Source organism: Camelus ferus, chromosome 1 (assembly GCF_009834535.1).
Source record: "Camelus ferus isolate YT-003-E chromosome 1, BCGSAC_Cfer_1.0, whole genome shotgun sequence".
In the NCBI taxonomy this organism is placed as follows: domain Eukaryota; kingdom Metazoa; phylum Chordata; class Mammalia; order Artiodactyla; family Camelidae; genus Camelus; species Camelus ferus.
In genome coordinates, this window is record NC_045696.1 from 94156149 (window position 1) to 94178511 (window position 22363).

The following is a 22363-nucleotide window of genomic DNA, read 5'->3' on the forward strand; positions in this document are numbered from 1 at the left end:
TTGTAAGCAGCAGAGCCAGACTTAGCATCTAAAGCTTATTTCTTAACACTTTTCCACATGGAGAGTGAAAGGGACTGAGCTAGCCAAGTCTTGTTCTGGTGTACAAAGTGTTTACGTGGAGCCTCCAGAATGTCCTGAAATGTACTTTTTAGCATGCTGATTTTTCACTGGCACACATGTATCTTATGCTATGATACACTTAAAATCAGACGCGTCATCTATGAACTTTTCCTGAAGTTACCAAGGGCTGGGTTTCTCCCTTAGCTAACATTTCATCTGCTTCTTAATCACAAATCTTTCCAACACGAACTGGTAAGACTCCTCTAACTATCCACAGGCTTCTCCAAATTACCTGCTCAGCCTCACTTAGAGCTGGATGTGTGAGCTAGTAGTGCATGAAGAAGTTCATTAGAGGAAGGAATTGGGTTTGATTAATTTTTTTCTAAACACTGATTGACTACGACAGTCCATTTTGCTAACATTTACATTGCAGTAAAGTTTAATTACGGATTATTTGGCCATAAGGCAAACTAGACTGACATGAACCAGAGAGTGAAAATTTACAGTGCTGTATAAGTATCTGTATCTAATTTTCTGCTAATTGCTTTTCATTTTTATTTGTGACTTTAAGCACACACTTTTATAAGTACACACAATTGTGTTCTTAAAATTAAAAATTCAGAAAAATTGTCAAAGACAAAGAAATAAATCATAAGAAATACAGATCAGTATCCAAAATGACAACTTCTATATGTACATATTAATTTTTCCCTATTGGCTTGACATTCATGGTAAAATCAGTCAAAAAATAGATAAACCAATGTGCCACCTGATGTGGCTGCTTCAGAATAATGATTTTGTTCTTGCGTATCATTGGGGTGTGTGGATGGTAGAAATCGTTTCTAACTGCAGGACACTAGCCTAATACATTCTGTCACCAGAGCTTTTTTCCCCCCCAAATGCCTGTCTATTGGTTTACTTCTTAAAGTGATTAAAGGATTATAGATACTGCTTTGGAATTAGTCAGGCTCATCCAAGATATTTCTCATTAGTCAGAAGGAAAAGAAATTAGCTTGGAAAGGAGCTTAGAATAAAACAGAAAGGAGATGGTAAGAGGGGTATTTATACATTCAGGGGCAAAAGTCCAAGTTTTAATTGTGTGTCCAAGTTCATATTGGTAATTGCTCTTCATGTTGGCTTCTGACACATGAAAATTTGGATAGATGTGCCAATCAGACAAGCACCGAAAGGGAAGTGTATGGACATTAATTTCAGGTCCCAAAGCAATTCTGTTTTACTGACCTACTGAACAATACAGGATATAAAATAATGAGTAAGAACATTAAATTATAAATCTGAAGTTCTCAAGTTTAAGTCAGATCTTCTCCTCATTTGATTACCAAGACCCTCAAAAAAAACAAATGACTTTCTGGTTTGTATCAGCACAATAGGCATTTGAGGAGAGTCAACAGATTTAGTGTATCACTGTAATTAGCATTTGGGTTGAGAGCTTCAGCCATAAAAATTCTGGTTTAAAAGACAGAACAAGGAACTAAACTACTCAGTCTTGTTCAAAAGAGAAAGTGCACATCTTTCACTGTTTTCTTCTGAAGATGAATATTTGTGCCAGCTTCTTTTTTTTTAATTGGAGTTTAATTGATTTCCAGTGTTGTGTTATTTTCAGGTGTACAGCAAGGTGATTCACTTACATATATATATTCTTTTTCAGATTTTTTCCATTATAGGTTATTACAAGATATTGAATATAGTTCCCTGTGCTATACAGTAGGACCTTGTTTGTTTATTTTATATACAGTAGTGCATATATGTCAATCCCAAATTCCCCCTAATTTATCCCTTTCCCCTTTGGTAACCATAATTTGTTTTCTATGTCTGTGAGTCTCTTTCTGGTTTATAAGTTCTTTGGATCTTTTTTTTTTTAGATTCCACATACAAGTGATACCATACGAAATTTATCTTTCTTTGACTTACTTCACTTAATATGATAATCTCTAGGTCCATCTGTGTTGCTGCAAATGGTTATTACTTCGTTTTTTTATGGCTGAGTAATATTCCATTCTACATATTTTATACACACACACCCCTCATCTTCTTTATTCAGTCATCTGTGATGGACATTTAGGTTGCCTCCATGTCTTGGCTATTGTAAATTATTTTGCCACCTTATTTCCAACCCTTCACATGAACACCTGGACAACTGTACACTGATGTTTTAATCACTTTTGTTCAATTTTTTTTTATTGTCCAAAAAATATCAGTGTGCTCTAAAATAAATTAACTAAATAATTAAGATCAAAGTAAAGAAGAAAATGCCTGTAATCCTTTCTCCTGCCTTTATTATACCTAAACTACCCACTAAATATTCGAGCCTGTATCCTCCCAAATATATATATAAGTGTATAGTGTTTCCAAATATATACACACATTTCTGATGCAAAATATTCAACACCCACATTTCAGAAACAAATTCAGAAAGTTGCATCTTTTAGATCTTGAATAGAATTTCTGATTTCCTTCTCATTCTTTCCTCATCACTCATCATTTAAGCTTGCATCAGACAAATGTACAATTAAGCTAATGATTATTAACTAGCTAACTGCTAGTTAAACATCTTTTTTGGAGAGTCAGACATGTTTCAACTTCCTCCTAACTTTCCTGAGTTTAAATTAATACATTCAAGTATATTCATTGAAGTTTTATAACACATCCAGGAATAATTTAGGGGCTGGGAGCAATAACAAAGTGTAAGAAACGATCGTTCTCTTTAATTTCAATGTGCTCAGGGCTACAAAACCAATAGGTGGGAAAAGATTGGAGAGCAGTTGATGAAACACAGGAGAGAAAAGGAACCAACACAGAATTAAAGACACCTCTGAGAAGGCTTCAAGGGCTGGAAGGAGGCTGCTAGCCATGAGAGATTTCAACCTTAGGAAGGAAGGGAAAACTATTCCAGGCAGAGGAAGCAGCATGAGCCAAATCACGGAACTGATCACGAACTCAGCATGACAGGCCTTTATACAGTGGGAAAAAGTAGTAGTGAAGTTTGATATGGGAGGTTACAAAAAAAGTCATCATTATTAGTTTACAACATTTGGGTCTGAACCCATCTGAATGATGGGATTTTGATGTACTGAAAGCCTTATCAAATATCATCTTTATCATCTGTTTAGCTCTCTATGCAAATATTCAATTGCCTGCTAATGCTCCACAGATCTTTCAAATCAAGTACTTCCCACACTGCACTCCTCATATTCCTTCTATTGAATGCCCCAAATTATCACCAGGGAGTCTGCTAAAAAAGCAAAACTTAACTGGTACTTGTTGCAGCAAGAAAGAAACATGACTCTGATGGAGTCTGAGCAGTGTCTCAGAAGAGGAATATTTACAGAATTTTGGCATGTGGTCTAAGGTGGTTCCCCCAAGATAAGACTAATCAGGGCTACACGAAATCTCCTGAAGAAAGTCTTGATAAGCAAACGTGTGTTTGGTAAGTGGGCTGTTTGCTCAGGTAAAGACTCTTATCTTTAATAAATTTATCTGCAGGAATTTCCTGAAACAATTGGTGGAGTTATTTTTTGCTTTATGGTCTTATCTTTCTGTGGAAAAGTTTTCCTGGAACAGAGAACTATATCATGGTCACGGAGGTGGTCTGCAGACTTGTCTACATCACGTGGACACAGATGGTCTCAGTTCTCACCTCCCTAAACCAGGTCCTTCTAAGATTTTTCCTGCCTGAGTCACTGTAACACCCACCACCCTCTTGCTCTCTGGGGAGATAACTTGGTGGTGTTTTTACATCCTCCTCCTCTAACGCAGGCTCTCACTCTCAACCTGTACCTCCCAAATGCCCCCAAAATGCTCTTCCAGCATCTCTCCTGACTCCACTCTTTCTTTCATACAAAGGTTAAAATAATGAATGTGTAATTTCTCTCCTAAATGATGTGCAATAATTTTACATTGTATATGAAACCACCAAGTATCATGGGTACAGGCTAAATATATACAATTATCAGTCAATTATACCTCAATAAAGCTGGGAAAAAAGTTTCCCAATGCTAAGGAATAAAACCTGAACCTAACAGCACTGACTTTAAGATACTCCCTGAACTGGTCTCAACCTCTTAATTTACTTCATACTATATCTATATTTTTTAATGTGTGGATAGATTCCTTAACACAGCATAGAATTTTCAGACTTTTGTTCTACTGAATACACTCTTTGCCCCTTTCTCCACTCAAAGGCCAATATTCTGGTCCCCTTTATTCTGTGATATTATCTCTATTTACTTCCTATTTCTCTCTGCCTTCCTTCTAGTCTCCTCAATTACCAATTGATTCGATTAGTGGCCTGGGGTTATGTCCTTGGCTCACTACTGTTTGTACTGTCAGTCTTCTTTTCAAATGCTCTCAGCTATTTTAGTACATCTCTCTCCACATATTTCATGAGTCTCCAATTCACAGCACTCTTCCTTAACTCTCCCCTGAGCTCTGGAGGAGATGCAAATTCACCTGTGCTCCAGTTATCCTCTTGGGATTCCTACAGGCATCTCAGATTCAATCTGTTCAAAATCAAACCCCTTCCTCCTCCTGTCATCATTATCACAGGATCATTACCCGGGAAACAGATCTGGGTGCTCCTCCCTCCCTCCTCATATCCCATCACTTTCACTCATATTCCCATCACTTTCACTCATATCCCATCAATTTTACTTCCTTGGAATTTTTCAGATCTTTCCCATCACCTCCAACCCTCTACAGTTGCTTGAGCTCTTGCCTCATCATCTCTTGCCTGAGATTTTGTGACTACCTCCTAACTGCTCTCTCTGACACCTTGCCATTTTCAAATAAAACTTCCATTGAGCCACCTGTGTTTCTAAAATGTAAAAATGCTACCTTAAAACCTTTCAGTGACTCCTAAGAGCCTACAGAGTACAGCTCAGCATCCTTAATATGCAATATAAAACCTTCTGTAAAACCTGGTCCCTCTGAACCTATCCTACGTTACGTGCCTTGTGTTTTGCATTTCGGCAATTAACGATTTTTTATTTTTTGCCTTTGAGATTACGTTTATGATGTTTCCTTTACCTGGAGTTTATGTATTCCCCAAATCTCCTGAATAATTCTGTTATTCTTTAAGATTCCATTAAACATGTTTCTAAGGGAAATTTCTCCTGGGATAAGGCAGCTTACTCTTTGTATTCTCATGGCACCAGTGACGTATGATTGAACACACTGTAATATTATTTGTTATAGGCAGCCCCTGGTGGAATCTTTAGGACTTGGACCATGTCTTTATTTTGTCTATTTCAGTTAATCTTCACAAACATACAACAAAATAGGTATTTTAATTATCATCACTTTACACTTAGAGAATTTGACGTTTATGGAAGTTTAGTGACTTTCCCAAGGTTATATAGGTAGCAGGTGACAAAGCCTGAATTGGAGCTCAGATCTGTTTGACTTCTAACTACTATGCTATAGTGAGATGGTGTTACAGTGCAATCAGTGTCTGCACACGGTGTATACTCAATACATGTTATTTATTATTAACAAAAGACATATTATTTATTATTGTATTTCTAGTACATAACTTATCGGTGCTCAATAAATGTTTGTTTCCTTGAAATAATAGATGGTTCTTGTCTTATCCTCTGGGTTGAATTAAAATTTCTTATATGTGCTCCAAAAGCACTCTGCCTTTAGTGTGTACAGCGCTAGTCTCAGTTTCGCTTTTGTGAGTTGTTTAAATGTTTGTCCCTCATATGATCATAAACTTAAGGTCACAGTATGTATGTATTTCAGATTATTTATCCACATACCTTCCAAGTGCTCTCTGCACATAAAGGTATTTTTAAAATCTTGGTAGAATTAGATGATCAAAGTATAAATAATTTACAGAGATGTACAGATCTTAAGTGTACAGTGAATGATAACAAATGCAGGCATCTACCCCATTAAGATATAGAACATTTTCATCAACCCAAAGAGTTTTTTTTTAATGCCCCTTTCTAATCAATTAATTCCCACTCACCATGGAACACTTTTTTCCCCTTGGCTGCTTTAAGGATTTCTCTTTATTATTCAGTGCCAGCGATTTGATTTATGCTGTGCCTTGGTGTGATTTTCGTTATGTTTAATCTGCTTTTGGTTTGTGAGTTTCTAGGGTCTGTGTTTATATTTTAAATCAAATTCTGAAAATTCTTGGCCATTGTCCCTTCAAATATTTTTGGGCCCCATCCCGTCTGTCCTTTTCTGAGGCTCCAATTACTTATTTGTTAGACTGTTTGATATTGTCTCAGAGATCACTGAGGCTCTGTTCATTTTTTAAGTCTTTTTTTTTTCTTTTTGTGCTTCAGTTTGCATTGTTTCTATTGCCTGATATAGAAATTCACTATTTTTTTGCTTGTGTTGTATCTAATCTTATGTTAAGCCCATGCGGTGAATTTTCCATTTCATTATATTTTTAGCTGTAGAATTTCCTTTGGTTCTTTGTATGGTTTCCATTTATTCATTGAAAGTCCATTATACTTATGTTTTATTTTAAACCTTTGAACATGAACATAGTTATAACGTTGTTTTTCAGGGTCTTTGTTAATTGAATCACCTCTTTATTTTATGGTTCTATTTTTATTTACTGATTCTTCTCCTGATTATGGGTCATGTTCTGCTTCCTTGCAATTTACAAAGGTTTTATTAGATCCTATACATTGTCACTGCTGTGTCTGTGAAGGTCTAGATGTTCATTCCGTTCTCGGACTGTGTTGGGTTTTATGCCAGATGCTTAACGTAGCTGAAGATCAGTTTGATCCTGCTGAGGTTTTTTCAAGCTCTGTTATGACAAGTTTAAAGTCAAGTTTGCTGAACTAGCCCTACTCTTCAGCAGTTGTCTTTCTGAAGTCTCTTCTGAATACCCGAGGTATTTAAAAAGGGCTCTCCACTCCGGTGGATCAGAACTCAAATGTCTCTCAGCCCTGGTGGGGGTGATTCTGGTTCTAGCTCTAGGTTGCTGTTTACTCCCCAACAGCTCTTCTTTGTCTGGTTTTGTGTAATTTCACCCTAGACATGTGTAATTTAGTCTTCAACTGAAGATCCAAGGGGACTCAGATTGATTTCTGGAATTCTTTCTCTGCGTGGCTCTCTTTGCCCCTCAAATTCCAGGTGTCTTCACCTCTCTCACCTCTGATCTCTGTCTCCTAATCTCAGTGGGACCACTCTGCTTCATTTCTGACTTGTCCTCTTCTGTTCCAGAAGTGACTTCATGCAGCAATCTAGGTCAATTGTGGGGTTCCTCTTATTTATTTCCTTTTTTCATGGACCAAAACCCTGTAATGCCTGTTGCTTAGCATCTATAAACTTTTTTTCTTGTATATTTTAACCAGTTTTCTAGTTATTATAGCAGGAGATATCTTCCACGGTCAGTTAACTCCATCATGGCTAAAGTTGAGAGTCTTGTTAAAATTAGATTAAATCATAAAAAGTAGCTGCTAATGTTATAAATTTATGGGCTAAATAGACATTTGTGGCCAGTTAGGGAATTAAAGTAGTACATATCAAAGCATGTTTTAGGGCTTATATTGATCACTTCTTCATTCTTATTAAGGGGACAGTTTTTTTTCTGTACTCTTACTAAATACTTCAACTCGTATAATGTCTTTCTTTGCTTGTGTAAGTGAGTTGTTATTTAACAACAAAGCTGCTGAGGAATAGTGCTCATTGGTGAGTCAGTGGCTTTCCTCAGGTTTTATTTGTGCTACAGCTATTCCTCATTAATCATGAAAAAAGTAGCCTGTGCATTAAAAAAAACAACCAAAGAGAGTAGATCTGGGGGATACTGATGGACAGGCTGCATCTTGCTAAACTCATCCAGCCCACTGAGCTGTGATGAGCATCTCTCTTTATCTGGATGAGTGAGTGCATGGTGTGTCTCATTTAAAAACCAAAACAGTTCTCAGAAATTTATAGTAGCATGAAGCCATAGATCAATATGTCTTTTTGACAATAAGCATTTCTGTAAGAAAGGGCTTGAGTTGACTAAGGGAGGACCTTTGAGGAAGATTTCAAAATGTTGATGTTGCAATGACACTGGCCTCAGTGAGCAGGTTATTTTCAACTTTTCTGCCTCTCATGAAGAGCTGAGCAGAAGGCAGCTATAAAACCCAGAGAAATGAACAACCTGAAATACCTACTCTAGACTCTGACCCTTATCAAGTGTTTTAAGACTGAGGTAAAAAAAAACCCAAACTTTTTGACTCAGGGTAAAAATACAGAGTAGCAAACATTTTGGAAATATAATGTATAGGGTTGGTTTTATGGCCTGAAGTTACTTGAAGATTAGAAACCTTGCAGGAATAAACTATTAGTCTTACTCAATGGGCTTTGGAGAGTGAATGGTGGACATTATGAGAAGGCAGATGTGTGCTTTCAAAGCCTTTGCTTAGCACAACACAGAGGTGGGATATTGAAACTCAAACCACGGGTCAACTTGTACTTTTGTTCAAATGTATCTACGACCCTTTTCAAGTGCCCATTTTAACAGACTCTTGAGGAGACAGATTATTCTGAACCATTTAAACCAAAGTGAAAGTGGAATAACAGTTGAAATTTTTTGCTATATCCAGTGGTGTGCTGGGGTTGGGGAGAAGCCATTATTTGTAGTGTTTGTTGATTTCCAGGGATGCAAATATTTCCACCATGACCAAGTTCAAATTACCAAATTTTAACAACTGGCTTGTCAAATTGCTGGATATTTAACAGCTGACATAGGCCCACCCGGGCAGCTCCAGTACACCAATGGCTACATGATATTATACAGGGCAAGAAAGGGGTTTTCTGGTGATCTTCGTTTAGAATTCTGTCCTCATTTTTTGTGAATTATGACTTTGGGAGAATAACCTTTCTGTATGTCTCCAATAATTTGTGATTTATTAATACTACAAACGGTTGTTCTGAAAATTGAATGAGATAATGATTGAGTGCTTAACACAATTCCTGGAACGTAACAAGCATTCAATAAATGGTAGCTATTATTGACTATACATAGTTTTGAGATATTCCAATGCAGTTACAGGAGAGTAACTGCTTTTTTACATCTGAGGATTGAGAAAGTAAATTTAAAAACTACTATGAATTCTGTAATTTTCTTGAAAATATTTTAATTTTAATCATAGCAAGTTTATCTACATTTGAAAAATTATTTGTATGACCACTTAATTATTCTAACTACAGAAAAATGCTTGGATGCATATGGATTTTTAGATGTTTTAATAAATACGGCTTCCTTAGGGTCAAAGAATCCTAAGTTTGGAATCACTACACCGATAATTTTGCAGTAGAAAGTTGAGTGAGAGAGCTCAGTCACCACCTACAGAGGTGGGTCAATAAATGAATTGGTAAAAGTCCCTGGAGTCACTCCTGCTTTCACAAATGCAGCTATCCAATCCAAACATCTAAGCACTTTTGTGTTAACTTAATAATGGAATTTCAAGAGACCAAGAGTTTGTAAGACCAAACTTTATGCAAAATGAGTGGAACTGATTTTGTTTTTCTAAGGTTGTATTGTGTTTTCCTGGAGAATAGGGCTTTTACTTCTATTTTTCAGAACCCTATTCTTCTGAGGCGAATATCAATATATCGTAACATATGAAGAAAATATAAATGAAAAGGGCTCACACAGTCATTTTCTTAGGATGGAAATGTATTTTTGTCAGAATGTTTCTAGAGCTTTTGGGTTTTAAAATTCACTTGATTATTATCATTAGATATTCTGTTCATGTAAGATTCAAAAAGAATTCCCTGAATTTTTAACTCTTAGTTAATGTTTTGTTCTTTTAATAATGAAAACTTTATAAAAATATTTCAAAAGGTAGCATGAAAATATTTCTAGTGTTCTTTTTTTGGTAGAAATAACAAGATCCCCTTTTTATTTCAGACTTTCTGATGGGCTGTTGTGCCAAACCTATCACAATATAAATACTATAGTGTTATTCATATTTAACAAATGGCTCTGATTATATTTGAATTCAGGCCTATCAGAGGTAATAAGACTGCAGCTACAATAATTCAACATAATATAGACAGCATCTCTATATGTCTCTAGCCTTCCACTCCTGTGTAATCGTAAAGCTTCCCAATTACACTGCTGGAAAAATCACTGAAAAAATGCAAATGGATAAGAGGTTGTCAAGCAGTCGTGTGAACTGGCAAGAATAATAACGTTGGCAGTTCTGTAATCACTGAGCATACAAAAGCTGACAGGACAAATACTTTCTTTCCACCAATTGACTAAATGTATATTACTGCTGCATGCTTTAAAAATACAGGTGAAAACACACCATTCTCTAAGCTGGACTTAGAGGCATTTTCAGACTCATCATGGCTTGCTGACTTGCACAAAGAAAGAATGCTGTTTAATACTGAATTAGCTATTCCGTAATCAGCTGTGCTGAATGCATTACAAGGGCACATTTCTTTTGCAGCTAAGAAGCAAGCAATGGCCAAAATATCCTACTAAAACTGCCCTTGTGAGAGGCAGTCCAACCTTCTCCATCGATCAGACATTATCCAAGGAGCCACCAGGACCACTGTCCCATACAGAAAGCTCTGGCTGCTTGGTGAGGCACATGCAGGACCCGCAGGGCTCCACAGCTGGCTCCTTTATCAGTGAGTCTCATGTATAACGGGGCAAAAAAGAAAGAAAGATCACTGAGGGGCAGAGATGATTCTGCTGTCTGTCCACTTGCCTGGGGTCTCAGTTTATCTGCCTCTAAATTACTTTTTTTCCCTTAAAGGACATATATTAGTCTACTAGGGCTGTGGAAACAAGGTACTATAAACTAGGGGGCTTAAAACAACATAAATTTTTTTTTCCCCACAGCTCTGGAGGCCAGAATTCAAAGTGTTGGCAGCACTATGCTCCCTCCAAAGTCCTCAGTGGAGTACCCTCTCCTGCCTCTCCCAGCTTCGGGTAGCCTCAGGTGTCCCTTGGCTTGAGACAACATAGCTCTAATTTCTGCCTCTGCCCTCACATGGTCATTTTCCCTGAATGTGTGTGTGTACACACAGTGTTCTCCTCTGCGTGTGTGTGTGTGTGTGTGTGTGTGTGTGTGTGTGTGTGTGTGTGTGTCCTGTCCAACTTTCCCTCTTATAAGGACACCAGTTATGTTGGATTAGGGCCCACTCTAATGATCTCATCTTAAACTTGATTATATTTGCAAATATCCTATTTCCAAATAAGTTCACATTCACAGGTCCCAGGGCTTAGGACTTTGACATTTCTTTTTAGGGGACACAATTCAATCCATAAGACCCCAGGATTCAGATTACTTCTTCTGGTGCTTCCCAACAGGGTTAAGTCCGTTATAGCAATAGGTGATAAGTGCTCCAAGATGTCCGACACAAAAATAAACTAACAGAGTGTGATTCATTCACTCATTAATTCACTTGGCATTACAGCATACTATGAAAGTACTCGGTGCTGAGACGTGGCTAGACTTGCCTATACAGTGATGAACAGGACAATGTGGTACTTGCCTTCATGAGCTTGGAGTTTTGTAGGGGATTATGCAAATATCCAATTAATCATAGTTAAGTTAAATCTACTAAAGGAAAAGTCTGGTATATTATGACAGCATATACTGAGAGGATTTGATACAGTGTGGGGAGTCAGAGAAGGTCTTCCTAAAGCAAGATAATTATGGCAATGATAAAAGCAATGATAAAAATAATGATGCTAACATATATTGAGCATTTAATGTATTCCAGGCACTACTGTAACTGTTTTACTTGCACTCACTCTCCCTATCTTCACAGCTACCTCTACCCAACTTTACAGATAAAGAAAATGAGGCAAAGAGAGGTTAGGTCAATTGCTGAAGGTTGTAAAGGAGGTAAGATTTCTGCTGAGACCTGATTAGGAATGAGAGGTAAGGAGGTGGGGACAGAGAGCGATACATGGAAGCAGTGGCACGTGCAAAGACCCTGAGGCAGGGTGGTCTCCTCTGTGGCCAAAGCGAGGTCAGCACGGGAGAAGGTGGTATATAAAGGAAGAGAAAGGCAGTCAGGGGTTAGATCCTGACGGGCCTTGTCAGCCAGATTAAGATATTTGTCTTTACCCTGAAAGTAATGTGAAGCTATTGATGGGTTGATACAGGACAATGTCTTAAAGAAATTTGTATTGTAAAAGAAAAAAAGGTTTAGTTTCAATATGAAGAAAGGATTGGAGGGGGACAAGAGTCTCTAAAAGGTTAATAAGAAGCTTCAGGAAGAAGATAATGGTGACTTGGACTAACCTGGTGACAGTAAAGATGAACAGACATGAACACATCTGCAGTTATTAAGAGGCAGGATTAAGAAGACAGGGCTAACACCTAGAACACTGTCAGGATCAGCTGGGTGGGTGGTGGTGCCACCTACTTCAGTGAAGGGGTACTGGATGAAGAACAGGTTTTGGAGGGAAAATTGTAGCTTTGGTTTGGACATATTGAATTTGAGGGCCTATGTGGCATCCAAAAAGCTATGCCAGTACACCAAAAGGCAACAGGAAATACAGTTCCGTAGTTCACAGAGAGGTCAGGATAGAAACAGAATTTCCGAGGTCATTGATATAGCGACAGCATTTGAAACTGTGGGAGGGAGAGAGTTTGACTGGGCAGAGAGAGGAGGATGAGGAGACTACGGGCTTCAGACTGGGTTCCAAGGATCTCCAGTATTTAAAGATCAGGCAGGAAAGGAAAGCGAAGTCTGGCTGAGAGGTAGGAGGAGGTCAATCAGAAGATGGGACATGATGTGACAGAAGCCAAGGGAAGAGAGGATTTCAAGGCAGTAAGCACATCTAACACTTCTGAGTAAGATGACAAATGAGAAGTCTTAATTAGAATTAGTAGCAGAAAAGTCATCAAAGAGCTTATCAAAAATAATTTTAGTGATGTGAAGAGGGCAATGAGTTTATTGGAAGGAGTGGACGGGTGAAATAAGGAATCAGAAAAGTAAGAATTTTGTACCTTCTTAAAGAAGTTTGGCTTTAGGGGAAGACAGGGAGTGGCTGAAGGTAACGTGGGATCTTGGTGTGCACGTGTACGTGCGTGTATGTGTGATTTTAAATAGGGAATTTTAGTTTAGATCAAACATAAATATTCACGGTAAGGATTCAGGGAAGAGAGAGAGAGTTATTTAGGACACAGGATAAAGAGGGAAATCAGCAGCCTAAGACTCTCGGAAATTTAAAAGTGGTGGGATTTGTAACAGGCAGGGAGGGCGGGAGGGTGCAGGAACAGATCTGGTACCAGGAAGCTGAGGAAGTTTATATTTCATGGCTTCTGATTGTTGTGAGGGATAGGAGGTGAGGTCATGGGCCCAGGTGAGAGCAAGAGGGGCTTGGCAATTTGAGGAGGTTGAAACAATCATTGCAGAGAGGGAAGGCTGTTGGAGAAATCCAGGTGAGAAGGCATTCTGGTTCAGAGATCTCTGTCACTGTTTTCCAGACGTGTTTCAAATGTCTGGGATGAGGCTGATGCACGGTCAACACTTAGCATATTTGCTGAAAGAATATTTTATGAATTTGAGGTTGCAAGGTGATCATTGCCTAAATGCCAAAGCACAGAAACATAGTTTCCTCTCTGTTTATATGTGACCTCGAGTCCCTTCACACAATTGAAGGCAGTTCTTAGCAGGCTTAAAAGGAAATTCCAGTTTAGGGATTTGAAACTCTGTGAAGAAATGTAGCTTCTTTTGAATTACAACTTACATCCGTGAGAAAAGATTATGCATTTTCACCTTAGTCCCTTTAGAAAGTTAGTTCATTTTCTGTTAAGTCCTTGCCTCCTTTCAGACAATTTCTTCTTTCCTTTAAGGCACCTTTGCCAAGGACACATCCACACTTAGGAAGCTTTTGTCAAAGGATTACCACTTCTTTTTAAGAAATGTGTCCATGTTAGAAAGAGATTTGTCATAGAATGGGTGGCAATTACTCCATGTCCAGAATGGAAGGGATAATGGCATACTTCTTACACGCCTCCCCTGTGTCACTTCTGTCTTTACTATGCACCAAATGGCTTGAGTCAGTTTTGACGTTTGCCACTTCTTATGGAAATTTTATAAGTGATTTGACAATACCTATTTTTATCAATGTCGATTAAGTTCAGCAACCCAGCTTTCAATTCTGCAGTGAATATTCGTGTATCTCCTCACATTCTACTGGTATCATTTAGGCTTCTCTTTCACTGCTTATATTTTATTTTGGAATTGAAATTAGCATAACTTTTTAGTAATCGTCATTCTTGATAATGATTTAGTAGCTTTGGATTCACAGAGAGAAAATCTGCTTAAATTATCCCAGGAGCGTATATATGAATAGAGATGATTTCTTGATTAAATCCTGCATTCTTCCTGTTCCTTTGTCCGGCTTGATTGTGTCCCTTCTTTCTAATAGTAATTGAGAACCATCCTGTGACAATATGTTTATAAACGATAGCACTTTATTTTCTAATGATAGCATTATTAGAAAAGAATTTTTAAACCATTTCATATTTTAAAAGGTGATATTTGTTCATTCCACAGAACCAGGAAATTTTCAAAAAGATGTAACATACCATCAATGATAAAATACTCCGACGGTCACAGACATTTAATTATGCGAGTCATGTTAGCAGCCTCAGAATAGCTTTTATTTGTTAGTTTAGAAAAATGCTACTCATCATCTAGAATCATCAGCTTTCAGAAATGTTTTTCAATGCAGTTTGTTTTCCGCAAGGAATAACTTGTATATGAAATATATTCCAGAATAAAGCCTAATTCCCCCTGAATGGCTTGCGTATGAGTGACTCATTATGGGCTAAGTGACAATTAATTCATTTTCATCATTCATCGATTCATTTCAACTTTGGTTAGGCAAATTAATCACCTGAGGTGCACCCTGTTTGAATCCATGTGTTAGGTCTGCATATAAAGTAACTACAGGAGAAAACAACAACAACAAAAAAGCCTGTTTCTGCCTCCTCAGGACCAAGCAGAGTGCACTGCAAGTGGTAAACGCTTGATAAACAATTACTGAAAAAAACAAAAATTTGCTCAAATTCTCACTATTACTCATTTTAGGTGACATGCATATCTCTACTGTATATATATATATATATATATATATATATATATATATATATATATATATATATATATTTTTTTTTTTTTTTTTTTTTTAGATTTACTTCCACGCTATCAAAATAACTGCTGGCATTGCGACAACTATTACTGAAATTGTCTTCCATTAAGTGTCTACTGTGTATCTAGAGTAGGCAAAATGTTCAAGTATTTCACCTAACTGCAAGAAATGTGGAACCTTTAGCCACAGAGGAAACAGTTTTAAAATTCCAATGACCTTAGTGCATAAGGCTGGCCATGATCTGGCCTCAAACTGCTGTGTCTCCAAATGGTAGGGGCTTTGAATTGTTTTGAAAACATATGACCTTTTTGAAAAGAGCATCAGAATCGCTATTGCAGATACTCCATCGATACAGGATGGGTCACATCCAAAATCTAGTTTGATGTCAAGACTGATGATGCCACACACACACCCGCACAGTACGTGAAAAGATTTACTGCTAACCTCCCAGGCAAGTCTGAAATGACTCAGAGAGCAGGAAGGGGAGTCTTGGCGTCTTTGTGGCGGTTACAAGCTAGGATCACAAAGAAGGTTCCTGCGTGCTTTGAATCTTCTCACTGGTGCCAAAGGAAGGAGCACCTGGGCTCTCTTAGCTGGGGGCAGAAGGGATGAGGGACGGGTGAAACCTAAAAGATGCTTGTACTCAGGCATCAAAGACAGAGTCAGATTCTTTATTCCAGAAGCCATCAGGGGAAAAGTCAGAATTTCGTGGAGAGAAGTGTAAATTCTCATCTTTGTATTGTTCTCAATAATCTGTTTCATGGCAGGCAAGGAATCACTTCCTTTGGAGTGCTTAAGGCCTCAAAGGCTGTGATTGGCCCTGGGCCACAACTTAACCTTTCTAACCTTCTCTTCTACTATCTTCCTTTTTGGAACCAACTGTTAGCCACAGGGAATCATGGTCCAGCTTGACCCCCTGTCTTTGCTCATGTTCTTCTCTAGTCCTGGAAGCCTTTCCCTCCTCATTTGCAGGTGTGAGTCTTCAAGTCCAGTTTAGAGGTTTGAACCTTCTCATGGTTCTGCCTCTTAGAAGAAACTGCTGCTGCTTCTAAAGCCCCAAAGCATATTCTGTTTTTCTGACAGCACTTGCTGTTCTCCAGAGAGTCTCTGAAAGTGCCTGGAGAACAGAATCTGAGATTGATATTTATATCTTCCACACTGTCTTTCTCATAGGATATCAGCTCTAAGAGGGCAGGAACTTTTTTTTATTGAAGTATAGTTGATTTACAATGTTGTGTTAGTTTCTGGTGTACAGCAAAGTGATTCAGATATATATATATATAGATAGAGAGATATAGATACACACACACACACACACACACACACACATATATATATATATATATATATATATATATATATATTCTTTTTCATTACAGTTACTACAAGCCATTGAATATAGTTCCCAGGAACTTTGTTTTGCTCATTGTTATTCCTTTAACTCTTGGAACAGTGCCTGGCACAGGTGTTCACTGTATACTATCTTGTAAATAAATAACAAATATTTATTGAATAAATAAAAGCTAAATTCATACAGGGTCTCTGACTCAAACTTGAATTAGTCTCAATTTGCTTCTTCATGCATTGCTTAAATAAAAGGAAAATGCATACTTTATGTCAAGTTTAGCATTTCAACTGGCTGAGTTGGCAGTCGAACTAATTTAAAGGGAAAATCAATATTGAACCAGGCATCCACAACTGGGTGTCTCTGATACGGTTCTGTAACAGAGAATCTAGCATTTTCAGAAATGGAGACAGACTTTGATTGAAACAGAGTGTTAAATAACCTGTGATCATTGAGAAGGTATTTGGGAAGCACAGACATTTTGCTTTTGCCCAATTTTCAGAGACCTATGCTAAATCTGTTCCTTTTACTCACAGCTGTGGGCAAAATTAGCAGATGCTTAGAGGCTGGCTTCCTCAGGCTGTGCACAAACTTTCCTGAGCTGTACCCGTAGGCACCACATTTATTGGAGGCCAATCTAAGTCAGATTATAAGATAAGAAGAGATTTCAAATACTGGTCTTGTGAACACAGAATGATATCAGGTGGGTTGGTCTGAGTGAAAGACATCTAATGAGGAAAGAGAAATCAGGAGTGAATAATTCCAAAGAAGTTTGGCCTCAATGCTCAAGGCCTAACTCTTTTCTAGGCAAATATAAACCACAGTCTGCAGAAGGTTACAGCTTCTGCACTCAGATATGTACTCCCCAAATTAAGGGTGTCAAATTCCAACATCAAGAATTCCTAGCTAAATTGGATTTCAACTGATAGCTGTTTGTTTTAAAGAAGTTTTCTTGCCTTTCTATTTCTCTGTATCTCTTCATATTCAAGAACTTGCCTGTTTTTTATTCTTAGGTTACAGATGCCACACTGGAAAAGACAAAAGGAAAAAGAGGATATCTGATTTAAGAAGAGGATAATCATTAGGAATAGGAGGACTGGTAAGCTGATTACAAAGGAGCCTGGGGGAGGCTGTATTTTCCACTCCTTGAATCTGCACTGGTCTTATGATTTGCTTTGAGGAAACACTGTATGTAGTTCAGAGCCCAGGCTTTAAGAGGTCTTGCAACTTCTGCCCTCCTAGATGCTGCCCTGAAGGTTCCATGTAAGAAGCTAGCCTTGCTTCCTGGAAAGTGAGAGGCCACATGGAGATGCATCAAGGCACCTCAGCCAAGAGTCAACCAACCACCAGATGTTTGAGAGAGGTCACATTAGACGTTTTATTTCAGCTGAGCCCCCAACTGAATGCAGTTGTGTGAGTGAGCTCAGGTGAACCCAGCAGAGAAACCACCCAGCCAACTCACAGATTTGTGAGAAATATAAATCATCTTGTTTTTAGCCACTAAGCTTCGGGATGATTTTGTTACACGGCTAAAGGTAACTGATGCACAGCCTGATGGTGAGTTTTACCTTTAATTAGTCTACCTGGCAAGTCTTAGTCAATTCTTTCCACTTTCCAACTTCTTAGATTTTTTACAACAATAAAACTCTACATCTTTAAATATTATATATCTCTGAAGGGTCATTAATTTGTTCATTCATTCACTGATTCACTCAGTTTGGTGTTGCTCAAGTATCATAAATGTGTTAGGAAGTAGCAAAATGAGACTTTACAGGTAGGCTGACACTAGACCCCGGCTTTTCAATTCAATATGGGCTGACAGTTAAAAATGAAATAGAATAGATGTCAACATCACACATAGTAAAGCTAAGCATGGTTTCGTTTATTAAAACATATGAGTATGGTGATTCATAATATAAATGTTTCTCTTACCTTAGTAAAAACAGTTTGAAAGTCACTGGACAAGATCATGGAAAGCACCACACAGTATCCTGAAAAACCTGGATTTTCCCCTATAGTCAGAGGTGTCATTGAAGAGTTTTAGGCAGGGTTGTACATGGGTTTTAAACTGACTGACCTGGTGGCTGTGTGATAGATCTATATGAAGGAGGATGGCAGAAGTAGGGAGAGGAGTTAGAAGTCTAGGCTGAAACAGGGATAAACAGGGAGGCTTTCTTTTAACAAGGATTTACTAGGTTTGGAGAGAAAGAAGCCTACTTGAGAAGTGTTCGGCATTTAGATCAGAAAAACTCTGAGATTGGATATGGAGGTGAAGGGAAGGAAGGAATCAAGGAAATGACTGATATTAGTAGGACAGATTTTATTTGGAAAATAATGTTAGGAAAGGCATCGTGGATGATAGAGATTTCTATCTTGTATGAACAGCATGGCCACGAGCAGGGATAAATAATGTAGGTATAAGAGTAGCATTTGTATTGGGGGCTTTATTTATTTTATCTTATTTTAAATTTTTTTTATCAGGGGCTTTATTTATTAATTTAGTTTGGGGCATGGCAAATATCCATGCTGTTTGTAGGACATTCAAATAGCAGGTAGCTAGATACATGAGTTTGAAGCTGGAGAAACAGATGTGAGCATCATTAGATGGTGATTGAAACCAAGATGGTAGGTGTGTGAAGACACTCTAAAGAGAGAGAAATGGGGTCAAGAAAAGAACTTTTAAGTGTTGGGGAAGCCCTTCAGTGGTCAAAGTAAAAGGAGGCCAGAATGATGGCAGAGGAGGAAGGCCAGGACCTGCATTGCACCAGAAATCAAAGGAAAGGACATTGCCAAGGAGGCTGGGTTTAATAGTGTCAAGTGAAACAGAGAGATCTAGGGAGATGAAAACTAAAATTGGTCAGATAAGATTGGTAAAATAGGATCAGGCAATTGGGAGGTTATTTATAAGCACATCAGCGGAGTGTTGGGGGCAATAGCCAGATGGCAGTGGTTTAAATGAGTAGAAAGAGAAAGGATGTCTGGATAAGATTGAAAGGCAAGCTTCTTCCCCCACCTCCCTTGCATGAGTTCCTTCTACTTGCTGCTTCTGCGTTATCATAATTCAGGCCTCCACTGCCTCTTGCCTGGACCACTGCCTCCACACTGTTTACTGTACAGACTCTGGGATTTAAAGAATCACAAGAATTGTGACAAGTAGAAAAAAACCTGACACATGAATTGTCCTTACAGCACTAGGTGACAGGTACTCTGCCCACCTGAATACAAAGCCAACGATAACATGGCGGCAGGAGTATTTAAACTTTCCTGGGAAGTTTAGAAAATGTCCCAGAGAATATGGCATTTGAACTGAATCTTGAAAGATGAGTGGGTTTTCCCAGAGGACTAGGCCATTTGCAGTAGAGGGATGGCACGTACAAGCCAAACAACAGGACACGTGGCCAGAAGGTAGGTGGGTGTCAGTCTACTTGGCTGCCACAACAAATGCCACAGACAGGGTGCCTCAAACAAAAGAAACTTATCTCTCACGGTCCTGGAGGATGGAAGTCCAAGGTCAGGGTGCCTGCACAATCAGACCCTGGTGAGTTCTCTTTTCCTGCCTTACAGATGGCTCCCCTCTTGCTGTGTCCTTACTTGGTGGAGAGAGAGAAAGAGCCCTTCTCTTATTAGAGCACCAACCCCATCATGAGGGCACCACCCTCATGACATCATCCAAACCCAATTATCTCCCAAAGGCCCATCCCCAAATACCAAGGGTTAGGGCTTCAACACAGGAATCTTGGAAGGACACAATTTTACCTACAACACTCTGCCTATAGCCCCCTAAAATTCATGTCCTTTTTGAATACAAGGTACATTCACTCCATCTCAATAGCTCCAAAGGTCCTAACTCAATTCCCTATCAACTCTAAAGCCCAAGGTCTAAAGTCTCATTTAAATATCATCTAAAGCAAGCATGAGTGAGATTCAGGGCATGATTCAGACTGAGGCAAAATTTCTCTCCAGCTGTGAACCTTTGTAAATAGGTGTTCTGAGATCTAATTTCCAAGTGTGTGTGTGTGTGTGTGTGTGTGTGTGTGTGTGTGTGTATGGTGCGGGGGTGTGGCGGGTAGTTTAAAGGTTCAATCCTACGAGACTGCCCCCTTCAGAAGCCAATCACAAGCCCAGGTTATTACCTGTAATTTTGACTGACTGGCTACAGATTGGAGGTTCCCATGATCCCCTCCTTGGACTTCAGATGCAATTCACAAGTTCAAGTTGCTACCTGAACTTATGACTGACTGACTATAAATCAGAGGTTTCACAATCCCCTCTCCTTTGGTTTAATTCATTTGCTAGAGGGGCTCCCAAAACTCAGAAAAACATTTTACTCACTAGATTACTAGTTTATCATAAAAGGATATAATAGGAATTGCCAGATGGGAGAGGTGTTCAGGGCAAGGCACATGAAAAAGGGTGTGGAGCTGCCATGCCCTCACCAGGTGTGTCACTTTCCCCAGATCTCCATGTGTTCACCAACACAGGAGCTCTATGAACTCTGTCCTTTTAAGTTTTTATGGCTTCATAACAGAAGCATGACTGATTAAATCATTGGCCACTGGTGACTGACTTAACCTCCAGCCCTTCTTCCCTCCCTGGAAATCAGAGGGTGGGACTGAAAGTTCTAACCCTCTTTCCTAGGTTGGTTCCCCTGGCAACCAGCCTCAATCCTTAGGTATAGTCCAGAAGTCACCTGATTAACATAGCAAGAGACACCTCTATCACTCTCATCAGACAACCCCGAATGACTTCAGTAGCCCTGTGCCAGAAACAAGGATGAAGACCACATATATATATTTCTTAGGATAAATCACAATCATCACACTGTGGAACCAGACAAATTTTGTGTTTCCAAAGTACAATGGTGGGACAGGCATAGGATAAACATCTCCAGTCCAAAAGGTTGAAATCAAAAGGAAGAAAGGGGTAACAAGTCCCAGGCAAATTCAGTACCCAGCAAGGTAAACTCCATCAGATCCCCAGAATCAAGATTAACCCTTTTGGTTCAATGACCCACCTTCCAGATCCACTTGGGCAACAGCCCCTTTCCCATGACTCTGCTGGCCAAGGGTTTGTCCCCAAGGTTCTGCTGGGCATGGACATTATCCCGAAGGCTCCAGGGAGCTCTCCCCCCAGGGCTCTGGGTGACCCCACCCTTGCGGTATTGATTAGAAGGCCCTGTCTATCCCCTTCAGTCCAATCTGGCAAGGTCCCTGCTCATACAATCCCATCATCTCTTTATTGAGTGATAATCCAACCCCTGGTGTTCCCTTTTGAACATGCTTTCTCACTTTTCTGCAATATAGACAGGATGAGAAGTATCTAAATCTTCACGTTTTGGATCCTTTTTGCTGAACAATTCCTTCTTTATTTCATCTCTCTCTTCCTGCATTTTACTACAAGCAGTCAGGAGGAACCGATTTTAATACGTTGCTTAGAAATCTCCTCCACTAAATATCCAATTTTATCACTTGCAAGTTCTACCTTCCACACAGCACTGGAACATGAACACAATTCAGCCCAAGTTCCTTGCTACTTCATAACAAGAATAGCCCTTCCTCCAATTTCCAGCAACATGTTTCCACCTGAGACGTCACCAGAAATGGCCCCCCATTTCTATGTTTCTATAATATTCTGTTAATGATTATTTGTGTATTTTCTAAGATGGAAAGTTTCCCTCTCTTCTTCTGAGCTCTCTAAAGAATTACCTTTAAAATTTCCTTCATGGCAATGTTGGCTTCTTCTAGCATGCACTTCAAAACTCTTCCAGACTCTCCTCATGACCCAGTTCCAAAGCCACTGCCACATTTGTAGGCATTTCTTATAGCAGCACCCACTTCTCAGTACCA